The sequence below is a fragment of the Falco punctatus genome, assembly GCF_963210335.1.
Source record: "Falco punctatus genome assembly, chromosome: 1".
Classification (NCBI taxonomy): Eukaryota; Metazoa; Chordata; class Aves; order Falconiformes; family Falconidae; genus Falco; species Falco punctatus.
The window spans coordinates 66242956-66255249 of NC_137580.1; the positions used below are offsets into that span (position 1 = coordinate 66242956).

The window sequence follows — 12294 nt, forward strand, 5'->3', positions numbered from 1 at the left end:
TTACAAGATTACTAAGCAGTTGGCAACCAAGTTTCTTTGACTTGGACTCTGAAGCTATGACATAGCTAAAAAGATTCTAATCTGAACATAAGAAATGGACAACTACCTTACAAAACCCAACAAGCTTTACCACCAAATGAGCCTGTTTTCACCAACTCAAGCAAATGAACTACAAAGAAGGTAAGAAAATTACAGCCCTGCACTTACTGGAAAAAATCTGCAATGCCTCCCTTAAATCTCTAAAAAAAGCCTACATTTTCCTTGGAAATGGCTTGCTTGCCCACCTGTGCTAAACAAGAATAACTAGCACCTCAGTGTAAGAGGTGCTTCTGCTGAAACAGAAGCGGTCTGCTTCCCACATACTCCCTGCAGCTGGAGTACAGGGCACATTCAGGCATCCCATACAGCTCTGGTTCTCTCAGCACGTGTATCACTCCCTGGAACTGCTGGTAAACAAGGGGTGTTACAGCAACCTTCTTCAGCTGCTTCTACCTAGCTGTCATAGGAAAGGTAGATCCAGAACCAAAGGAGAAAAAGGAAATTTAAACCACATTTGGATAAAAGCTAACAAACACGCCCACAGAGTTCCAAACTTTTTTTGGCCACATTCAAAAATTAGGGCTACTGACCCATTACAATACTTTTAAGACGTTCTAAGATGTGCTCTCAAAACACACTTTTGCATGTACTTTACATTGGCAATGATCTAGTTTCTTAGTATAGTTAGTTCCTAAGGATTTTAGAGTAAAGCTTTATTATTCCTTCCTAATGTTAAGAAATTTTCCTTTCATTCCTTTAACATTACATAAGTGCTTTTCATTTCCTGAACAGTTCTCAGGGAAAGCTAGGATATTTGTGGAATAGCTTATTAATTCATTCATAAATACATATATTTGGCTCAATTAACCATGAGAAAACTTTAGCACTGACTTCTATCTCATAGGATCACCTTACACTGTCCTGCAAATTGGAAGGTAAGTGACATGTTCTTTAGGCTGTTTTCTATCCCTGTGGCTCAAACAAATCTCTGCATCAGCTTCTAGGCTAGTAACCACCACTTTCGTCAATGCATCAATCTAAAATATTTCTGTTTCAATTTGCTAGGATTTGAGTCAATATTCTGATGTGTTATATATTCCCCTCTGATAATTTTTTTACTTAATAGCAGTCTGATGAGAAAAAAACGGTGCAGGTAACCTGACTCACAATACCACTACTGGATATTTTGCTAATAGCTTTTTACAACCTTTCCAAAAGTTGATTTAAAACCTCTTCCCTGAAATCAAGGGGCTTCACCTTCTCACAAATTAAATAATAAAAAGCTTCCTGTAAAAAGGATGTTTCAAAACTGTCACCTCTATTTTCAGATTATTCTAACTGATTAAGAATGGTTTCCTTGAATACTGGCTCCACGTTAAAAGTGCATATAGGAAAGACTCTGATGTGCCAGAGTAAAGCCCCTCCTTTCCAAATCAATACAACTCTTAAAGCTTCACACTATGAAGGATGTCAGTACTTATGTGATCATCCTAAATGTTAATGAAAAAATCAGCTGTAGGATACATGAAGGCAAAGAACACACATATAGACATACTCTGGGCCAGACGAGTTGGTATCTAACAGCCTCATCAGGGGTTGGGTGGCTATAAAAGGTAAAACCCAAAAATATACCCTTCATAACTGGAAGCCCCTTTGTTCCAACACTGAGTGATTACCATTGATCCCTGCCACATGCAACACTACCTACCTAATTCTGTTATAATCACCACGGCCAGTACTTTCATAGCTATCCTTCTCTGAAAGAAATACATAGGTAGAAATGCTAAGAAAAATTCTTGAATTATGTAAGGGCTAAAATCCCATTTTTAAGACTGAAATGTTCTGCCTTGTAAGCCCTCCCAGATGTAGTTGAAGTACCACCTTGGTAACAGAAATGGCAGTACAAGTGACAATGTCTCCTTACCTTTCACATCCCAGCAAAAGATGTGAGCAAAACACAAACCTGTAACCCCAGTGCTGGTCTGAGTAACGTGTGAAAGTATGTGCCTGGGACCCCTTTGCATATTCAGTCACTTCCGTGGTTTGAATGTTTTACCTCATAATTTTTTATCAACCCAACTTTCAAAAGCAGTGATCACTTAGTAAAACGTGTCCAACCCAGATGGAGTTACAGATGGCTCAACTATTTTGAAAATTAAGTGATTCTAATTTCTAAATATAACCATACAATAGAATACAATCTAGTAGGCAGAGCTCTGAGCTGAAATGCAGAGGACTTAAGTCTTGCTTCTGGTTCTGCCAATGGCCCACTGGAAAGACTCTGGACGAGTCTTTTCACCATACACAAAACAGGAACAGTAAAAGAATTCCCTCAAAATCTGAGCAACGTTACAAACAGATGATTAATAAGGATATCTGGCTGCAGACTTTTGGCTTTGAAAATCTCGATCCAGTTTCTCATCCTGGAGAGGAAGAGAGGATTAGTCAATTTAAGAACTGTCAACTATTTATAGCCTTAGCTATAAAAAAAAACTTTTGCAGAAATAGCAAGCCAGAAACCCATTGCTGCCTCAACCCTTTCCAGTAGAAACAATTCCCAGGGGTATCTGTGCACTGTTCCAAGGTTGTTGGAGTGCATATTGTTCCATGTCTTCTTGCCAGTAAATTGCAGGACCACTTTCAGTCACACAATGGAGAAGAAACTAGAAAAAAATACTCTTTCCCCAGGAATTCACTTCAGTAATTTCTATCACTGTTCTGTAATTCTTTTATTTCTGAATAGGAGGATGATGCCCATGCCCAAGTCACTGTTTTACATCTCTGTTATTGAGGCAATGCAACATGAAGACATGGCTATTAATGTAAATGGAGGGGTAGCCCACTTCATCACAGGCACAGACTTTGAAATGAAATCTATCACCTCTTCTATCTGCTATTGAAGATGAAAGCTTCCTGCACAGTTTTTCCTATTGTTCCCCCCACTCCCCATCATCTTTGCTAGATTTTGCCCAATCTAGCTCACAGACATCACTAGCAAAAATGAACTTACTTGGATGACTGCATTACTTCATGCAATACAGTTATCCAGTTGAACTACACTCATAACACCCCTGCAAGCCTCTTCTCTTGAGCAGGAAGCAGACCACCAATTAAGCTAGTAGAATGGCTATAGGACTTCAATGGGACAGCAGAACTGCAACTTTGCAGAGTTTAGGGCAGACTGAGTACTGCAGAGTACTGCATTCAGCTCTGCAGCCGCCAACATAAGAAGGACATGACCTATTGGAGCGGGTCCAGAGGAGGGCCACAAAAATGATCAGAGGGCTGGAGCAGCTCTCCTATGAAGACGGGCTGAGAGAGTTGAGGCTGTTCAGCCTGGAGAAGAGAAGGCTCCTGGGAGACCTTATAGTGGCCTATCAGTACCTGAAAGGGACTTTTTACAAGGGCACATAGTGATAGGACAAGGGGTAAAGGCTTTAAGCTGGAAGATAGTACATTTAGATTAGATATTAGAAAGAAATTTTTTACTGTGAGGGTGGTGAGACAGTTTGCCCAGAGCAGCTGTGGATGCTCCGTTCCTGGAAGTGTTGAAGGTCAGGCTGGATGGGGCTTAGAGCGACCTGGTCTAGTGGAAGTCTCCCTGGCCGTGGGCAGGGGGCTTGGAACTACATGATCTTTAAGGTCCCTTTCAACCCAAACCATTCTGTGATTCTATGAAGATCTCAACGTTTAATGCTAATGTACTCTTTAAGAACACTCCCATTGTCTTTAATAGTGCTTGGCATGGAACAGAGTTAAGCATATTTAGCCTAAAAACTATAAATCTGTTGATGATGAACCAGAAAATAGAATCCAGAATTGTAACTATTCTAAAACTGAGGAAGTAAGCTTGTGCCTTAAAAAAAAAAAAAAAAAAGTTATTGCTTTCAGTATAAGGAAAAGTACTACTTTTGCAGAACTGAATATTATATTTCTTCAACAGGTTCTAGTAAAGGCAAGAAGCTATGTGGTCTGGGTTGCCTTTCGCAGTCTACAGAGGAGGTGTAAATAATCCACAATCCTCTCTGTTAGCCAGTGCAGTTAAACATAGTTAGAAGTGGTTGCACTGCTGACCCTTCAAAGCATGGACTCAAAATCAGTACTTCTGAGAAAAAACAAAAGAAATCTGCAAAGCCTCTACAGCTTCATCATTTCTCTGATGCCTTCCAGTCACTAGAAATTTAAAAACAGGCATCCATACAAAGAACATCACAGTCAAGAATTCCAAAACAGTTCCTGGAAGATCAGGCTGCTTTGTCTGTTTCCTAACGAAGGTGTGAAACAAGAAGACAGGCTTTCTGTACCCCTCAGCAGTTAGTACCTATAGCTGCAGCCTAAATGAGTAGTTAATGAACTGAAACAAGTGGAAAGCTGCTACTAAGGCCCTAACTTTTAATGTTTTGCTGCAGCTAAGGTAGAACACAGGGAATAAAGTTCTTTCAGCTTAATCAACAGGCTCATGGCATTCCCCAAAGCAGATGTTAACTGCCATTGAGCTGGTCAAGCTCTTTGGAGGCTGTAGGAGACACTCAGTGTGTGGTATTTTTATCCAAGTCTTTATTCTTGAGCCTAAATGCAATCAAGTCGCAATGAAAGGGTCCCTCTCAATTGCATGAATAAGCAAAACCACTGGGGTTCACTCAAGCCCTCCAGCAGCATGGCACTCTGCCAAAGGCCTCTTCAGACCAAGACATGACTTCAGACATGACTCCTTATTAGTAATATTATAACAGTGCTGAGAGGCCCTCACAGACACTGCAGTCACACAGTCTAAAACACACACAAGATAATCTGGGTAAAATAGTTGCAATCTGAAGAATTAGAAGCAGAACAATTTGCCAGGTGCACTACAGATCCATTTCTCTTTAGCCCTTGGTCCTTAAACTGTTCAGGTTATGCCCCCCAAGTCTTCTATCCTGTCCCCTTCTTCAGCGGGCCCATGTTTAAAAAGTAACACACAGTGCTCTGCTATCTTCTGTCAACCAATCTTCTGTATTAGTGTCGGGAAAAAGCCAGTGAGAGCTCTGCACACCACTGAATATGTTAATATAGTTATTGGTAGAGAATATGGTTCACTATGATCAATTCTTTCCTGAAAACTAAGTCCCAAAGGGAGGAGATTTACTTCTTTTTTGACTAACCAGTCAAGTATAAGAAGGTAACACACACACCAATAAAGATACCTTTCAGTCTCTAATAATGAAATAATTAAGAACAACAACACCTTGTCTGGATGGACACAAACAAAATGGTTTTGGGGACAAAAGACTAACACTACACTGTCTGAACAATTTTGTAGAAGAGACTGAGTAAGAAATGAGAAGTTCCTCAAGAATCAGAAAATGGTGCTCCCAAAGACATGGTGTGATGGAGTTTTCTCTCATTAGAGGGGTAACTAACCGTCAGACACCTGTGAAGAGGCTTTTTTTCCAACAGATGTGACCTGAATGTTAAGCTACATACAAACAAGAAAATCTTGTCAAAAGAGGATCAAATCAGTAGGATAGGGGTAAAAATCTTTCTAATACAAGCTAGGTATAAACAGATTTAGCTTTTGCCTTTTGATTTTTGTCAGTATCTTGCATAAGTGTTTCTGTGTTGCCTATATTAACTGTTACAAATAAAAGTTCTTACTGCATTTCCTCTTAACCTGGCTTGAGTTGTGTGTGATTTAGACTAGACAACAGCTAGCCTTTCCTTACCTAAGGGTATGGCAAACCATAGACCAGGTCACTAGGGTAATAAAGCAAGTTAACCCAGTTAACCTGACACTGCTTAAAACATGCAAAGAGAAATACAGCAAGCCACAAGCTCTGCTACATTGGCTAGGTAGAAAGCTGGCACCACAAACATCAGGAGAAATAAATACCTTCCAGTAACCGTTAGTAAGCACGAAGGCTAGATTCCAGTAAGCTATTGCAGCATATGCTTCAACTCCAAAGATCCCAAAGAACACACGAAGGCACCCCCATCATTTTTTCTCCTTCCCCATTCATTCTTTCTGACAAAGTAATGCCAGTAGAAATGTCAACACATCATGGTGTGTTACTCATGAGATTCCCTTTGAGAACCAGGACTGTCTACCTCACAAACTAGAGATCAGAAGGGAAAGAATGTAGCCCAATACACCCTCCTGCCAGTGATGACGGATCGGAAGTGGCATCTAATTTGTTGAGAAAAGTGTTAAGAAAACATGTTATATAAAGACTGCATTAGTTTACTATACTACTTAATTTTAAGCTTTTTAAGGCACATTCAATTTGAGATAACTTCAGCACTAGGGAATAAGCTTTTTTTTTTTTTTTTTTGACAGCAGAAAACAGGTTGCAGATATCAGTTGTGTATTTGCACTGTGACAGGACATGGATTTATAACTCCCCAAAATAAGATGACAGCAAGTGCTAAGAAGATTTAGTGTGATGTTGATTAAAGAAATTTAAGCCTCAATGGGTTTTAAAACCACCTTTGAATGAATTTGAGTATTATCAGGGCTTATAGTAGTAAATATTTCTGCTCTGTAAAATTAAAATTAGTTCACTGTAGCTTCATGACTCTACTCCGTACCATTCCCTACCCCATCCCAAGTGAAAAGCCTCTCAAGAAACCATTAAAAGACAGGTTTCTTGAATGGAGGCAACACTATTTTGATTGCAAACAGCAAAGAGTGTCAGAGATTGAGGAGCCAAACAAAACAGATTTAGAACATTTTTCTAAATTAATAAAGTTTCTGGACCTGCAGTACAGCTTGTCTGCCTTAAAACATGCTTCCACTCTTAAGAGACGTCACAAAAGACTCAGATCAATTTAAATAACAGTAAAATTACAGAAAGCATGTGTCATAATCTGGAATTATAAAAACTGTACCATTGCTACAGAAAAGGGTAAAAGAAAAATTAATCTCCCCTGAATGGCAAGTTCTTAATGTTTGAAAAGAAACATAAACAAGAAGTAGTATTTTCTAATTCCCCAGGCACTAATCATAACTCACCAACAGTGGTATTCCATACAAATTCCATTTTCAGTGCAGCTGCATATGGCCAATGTTGCAGTGGGACCTTTAAATTGTGCTGATCCTCATAAATAATGATTCAACCTCTAAAAGCTATGTACTTCCCATAACAGGCAACATTAAGTGAAGAAGGAAATAAACAGTCTGATATGATTTGTTATTTTTCTATTTTATTTTGGAGTGCTGATAAAAAAATAATACACAAAAAAATGCACTGTATGTGTTTAAAAACAATTCTACTCAAGTTAAACATTACCATAAGTCATCATCTTACAAGGAAAGTGATTCACAGTGGAAACAATTCGTAACTCAGTTTTACAAAGTTTGCATAAGAATTGCCTACCCTGGGCACTCACACACTTGATAATAGAAAACCAAAGCAATTACAAAAATTATCTTTCCTTGATCTAGGGTATATAAGCTAATAGAAACATGCAGATACCTAGTAGATACTGCTGAAATAAAAATACAGGATTTTAAATATCACCTAGATAAGGAACAGCTTTGTAACAAATACATTCATATTTTTATCAAGAAGAAAACCAAACAGCAACAGGATAATCTTAGTAACTATAAATGAAAGAAATACCGCATCTACTTTTCTAATTTCAGAGATAAGCAAAGGAGATTGCCTTACCTCAAATACAGCTTGAACAGAGACACTAACAATACGTCTACATCCTTTCTCAGATCCCTTGATAGCAGTGTAAGAAATACAAAATAATAACTATCTTCCCTGCAGACAGAATGTGCCCAGGAGTAACATGCTTCGCAGTAAAGTGTGCTGAAAAGAAGGGAAAAAAAATAATTATAACTCTAAAAGACAATCCTTACAACAGAAAAAGGCAAAAACTTTATATTTGAAATTCATAGTAAGGTTTATTGCATTTTGAGGGAGCAGAGACATTCAGGGATTAAATAATATAGACATAACTGTAATGTCACCTCAATTAACAGTAAAATATTAATTTGGTCAATTTGTCTACAAAAGAAAGATTGTAAATTCATCTGTGCAGAACTCAGTCACTGAAGATCCCTATTCCAGTAGTAGGCACACATGGGCTCACACGATACAACCTTGTAAACTTGCTTTTTCCTCCCAAACGACAGTGCTTGCTAAAGCTACACTCAAATGTAAAATTCTTTGGTCAAGAGTTCATACACTGACCTGCAATGAAAGCCTTCTTTTCAGCTCCAACATTTTCTAACAGCAAACAAGAAAAAAACGGTTTCACAGAATGAACTGTTAAAAAAGAAAATCCTCATATAAGCTTTCCCCGAGGGGGAAGAAATATCCACAAGCTTTAAATTGGCCAGGCGGATTTAAGAGGAAGCAAAAAAAAAAAAAAAAAAAAAAAAAGGCAGCTCTTTCTGTTGCGTCAAAGAGCCCACTGTGCAATAGGAACAGTGAACAGAGTTGTTAAACTGGCAAGCTTTTGCTGAAGACAGCTTTTCAATATGCTCTCAGCATCGTCTCCCAGGGCTGGCTGGAGACAGTCCCACTCCTCTTATATGAGCTGTGCTCCTTCAAGAGGCAATCGCTCTTAAGGACAGTTTTTATAAACATGCTGTTCAACTGGTTTTGCTGCACATGATGAGAGTAATTACACACATATACATACCTGCATTCACCTATCAGAATTGCATGCTCTTAGCAAAAAAACACAGGCATTTTTAAACTAGTGATCATTACTTTGGCTTAAGAGCAGGATGCTATTGATGACTGACTGACTGCTAAATCTCTGCTCTCTGCTTATACCATTCAGTATGCTGTTGGAAAGCCACTTAGAAAGGCACAATACTTACAGAGGAAACCTCTAATGCAATTCCATTGGGACACTGTAGTTCAAGCAGCACTCGCTGATTAAAGGAAATCAGTAGTCACATGCTGCAGACTAGCTTTGCGTTTAGTGCAGAGAGCTTGGATAGCCACCAGAGACTGTAGCTACAAGGGATGAGTTAACTGTCCCTCCCAGGAATGACCACTACATGGCTGAAGACATCTTCAAAGGCTGAAGAGGCTGAACATCTTTACTGTAAATAGAGCAAGGAAACCAAGAAACCTGGTTAAATGTGAATAAATCCACATTCATCACCACATACAGGGAATTACTACAAAGATTTGCGCAGCTGACGAGACCACCTTGCATCCCTTTTGCAAGCCATAGAGACCTAGGCAAAGGCATTCAGAGCACAGTTCAACCTACTCCGATCTGTATCCAGTCAGCTGAACTGTCTTCTGGGCTTCACTGTCTACAAAGGGAACCTACAATGGCTTTCTGAAAAGAAGGTTGCAGACAGAAACATCTTTTGAGATGAGCGCCACTCCAAGTGACAAGACAATGCACACCGGTGAGATGTGCGCAGAAAGAACCTGCAAGGAAGATGAATGGGATTGGCAAGAGACACGAATGAAAGAGGAGAAATATAAACTGGAACACACTTTTCAACATGGGGACAAACATATGCATGTTTGTTAATTTAGAATTTGTTTTCTATTTCTGCATCTTTCAGAGTTGCCACAAGGACATTATGAGCCTGAATATGTGGGAAGGCAGCAGGAGGAAAGGAAGCATGTCCAGGAGATAAATTCTCCCTATCCATGTTTTCTCAACTAAGAAAACTTCTATAGGGAAAAAAAATATATATGCAATTGCTTCTCTTCAAATCCTTCCAGGTGAAAATGAATTTCCTCAGAAGTTCTTTCATAAATGCAGAATAAGTTCCTGGATAAAGTACACTCAATTTACAAGTGAAATATGGCATTTTCTAAGCTTTTAGCCCTGCAAACTGAATGCAAATTCCTATTTGTGCACCAAGCAGTGTGCTGCTCCATTCTGCTCTCACCACACCAGACAATTCACTGTGTTCAAAGCTCCAACTTTGGCCGTATGAGAGTACAGTGGTTAATAATTCTGCCCTTGCTGTGTGGAAGATAATTACAATCTGGTTCAGTTTCCCAGACCTAAAAGCTAGGCAAGTATTTTAACACATCTCATAATAACAATAGCTGCTCATAAGACTACCTAAATCTTTTCCCCTATAAATGCTGACTCCCCACTCCTTATCACTGTCAAATCGCAGACTGAAGGAAACTTACCACATTTGCTCTTTGCTTGAAATGCATTTTTCCATGGAAGAACAGTTATTTGCACTTTGAGCAGGTAGCTGGACCAGATTATCTCCTGAGGTCCCTTTCAACCTAAGTTATTTTATGATTTTGTGAAAGTGAGGTCAGTTATTAAAAGCTCTCTTAGTCTATTACAGAAATGAAGTGGGCTGTAGCAAACTCTGGTGTTTTGAAGCTAGAATTTTGATTCAGCTGTGAAAACTAGACAATCCCACAAAGATCTCCATTCTGTCATTTCATGACAAGCTACCAGATCTCCTGAACCACGTGCATTTGTACTGACATTGCCACCTATGTGGTCACCAACAGAAACCACACTATGGATAGGGCTGTGTTGGATCCCACAGATCCCATGCTGTTCCACACTTGGATTCCCAACCTGCTTTTGTTTTTCTTCTGTTCTGTCACCCAGATATTCAGCCTCAATCTACTGTCCTTTGATTCCAAGGGACAAATAAGACACCTGGTCTTAGCCTCAAATTCTTGGTGACTGGCAGCCCAGACAACCCATCTCAGCTGTAGAAATTGCTCTGCACAAAGCCCAAGGGCACAGAACTGGTGAAAAAATCCACAAAACAACAAAACCTTCCACATGATCACTAGGTTTTGTGTACACTGCACCACTAGCTCAGCACAGACTCTCTTCTCTAAGGCTTCACTCATAAGAACCAAGGAGATTGATCCTTTTCAGACCTTTTCAGTATCTATGAAAAGCTTTAGAAAAGAGAGTAGCTTCCTTGTTACCCATGGCAGACAGCAGCTCCTGGTACTCAGGTCTAAGGAATGGCTAGCAAATCAGGTTCACATCACGTAGCACAGCAGTTATCCTAACCTTTGCACCTCCACATTATTGACTGCTTCATCCCATTCCACAAACCTGACTTACTTGCCCCTAACCCTTGCTAATACACCAGTCTTGTGTAAGTGGTAACAGCTTACGAAACCAAGTCAGGAAAGCCAACACAGAATGGATGCTATCTGCTAGGGTTGTACCAATCCAAAAATTTAGAAGGTGGAGACACAGTCAAAGCCCTCTGCCACTGTTCAGTGCCAACCCAATGCCTTCCAAACACTCTGTGTATTGGCTAGTCACTGCTTCTGTAATGGAGCCCCTCAGCTGAAACAATTTGGTGTGCTTCAGTCAAGGTCTGCAATGCCACCTTTGTGCGCATCATGCATCTCTGTCCCTGTGCTGTGTGAACTATACTGCCTGAATCCACCGCACGTATTACCTCCATTACTCAGAGGCCTTCCTCAAGAAATGGGAGGATCTTCCCAGGGAAAAATCAACTTTCACAGCATCAGATGACTAAACTGCCTTGAGGTCAACGCTGCCTATTTCCTGCTACAGAAGGTTACAATGCCTCTTCCTGATAAACAAGGCTCATGTAGGCATTTCTGCTGGGTCCTGAATTCCTGCAGGAAGGAGGCTGTGTGCACTTCTAGTTGGCTGGTTGAAATGTTGAGACCTTCAGCATGCCCTGCACTGCGGAAATCAAAACAGCACAAGCTGTGCAAGAACTCGGGAAAGCCACCTCAGGTGCAGAGGAAGCTTCAGACCCTGATGTAACTAGCCCAGCCCCACCACCACCTACAGGCCTGGCTCCTGGAATGGGAGAAGAGTACACAGTATCATCAGCACACAAGCACCTCAGGTTTAGTACAGCAACAGCTCTAAAACAGATCACATTGACCTGCTTGGCTAAAACCTACAGTTTGTTCCTAGCACCTTCAAATACTACTCCTATCTCACCTGACGGAGACTCAGTACCAGCATTCTCAAAAACCACAGTGCTCCCCTTTCTCTCATCCACAAATAAAACGTGTGTTACCCACCCTCTCACTGACATGTCTTGACCTAATCTAATCTGATTTACCTAATGTAACGCTTCCAAACCTGCTACCTGCTCTGTATCTGTGAGATTATCACAGAGCAAACTATTTTACTTCCTAGACCCAAGGGTTGAGCACCCTTAATGTAAGTACTGTTAGGTCTATCAGCAAACTCTTTCAAGCCTGAACACTCAGGTGGCTCCTGTTTTCATCTCTGTCCCCTTCAGACTTCTTGCCTGGTATTAAGTTACACTGTTTGTACGATGAAAAACTTGGGAGTCTC

The 12294-nt window shown here is 40.1% G+C and overlaps 1 protein-coding gene across 3 annotated transcripts in view; it reads right to left on the reverse strand.

Annotated features, from left to right (window-relative positions):
* The window catches only part of CSGALNACT1 (chondroitin sulfate N-acetylgalactosaminyltransferase 1), a 51100-nt gene extending 42293 nt beyond the window's left edge, over window positions 1–8807 (reverse strand). For all 3 annotated transcript variants that reach the window (XM_080388148.1, XM_080388147.1, XM_080388146.1), the window contains exons 1-2: window positions 8217–8807; window positions 7686–7832 (exon numbers count right to left, since the gene is read on the reverse strand). The gene's annotated coding sequence lies outside the window, so the exon portion shown is untranslated. The remainder of the gene's footprint in view (window positions 1–7685; window positions 7833–8216) is intronic.
* Between the last annotated feature and the right edge of the window lie 3487 nt (window positions 8808–12294).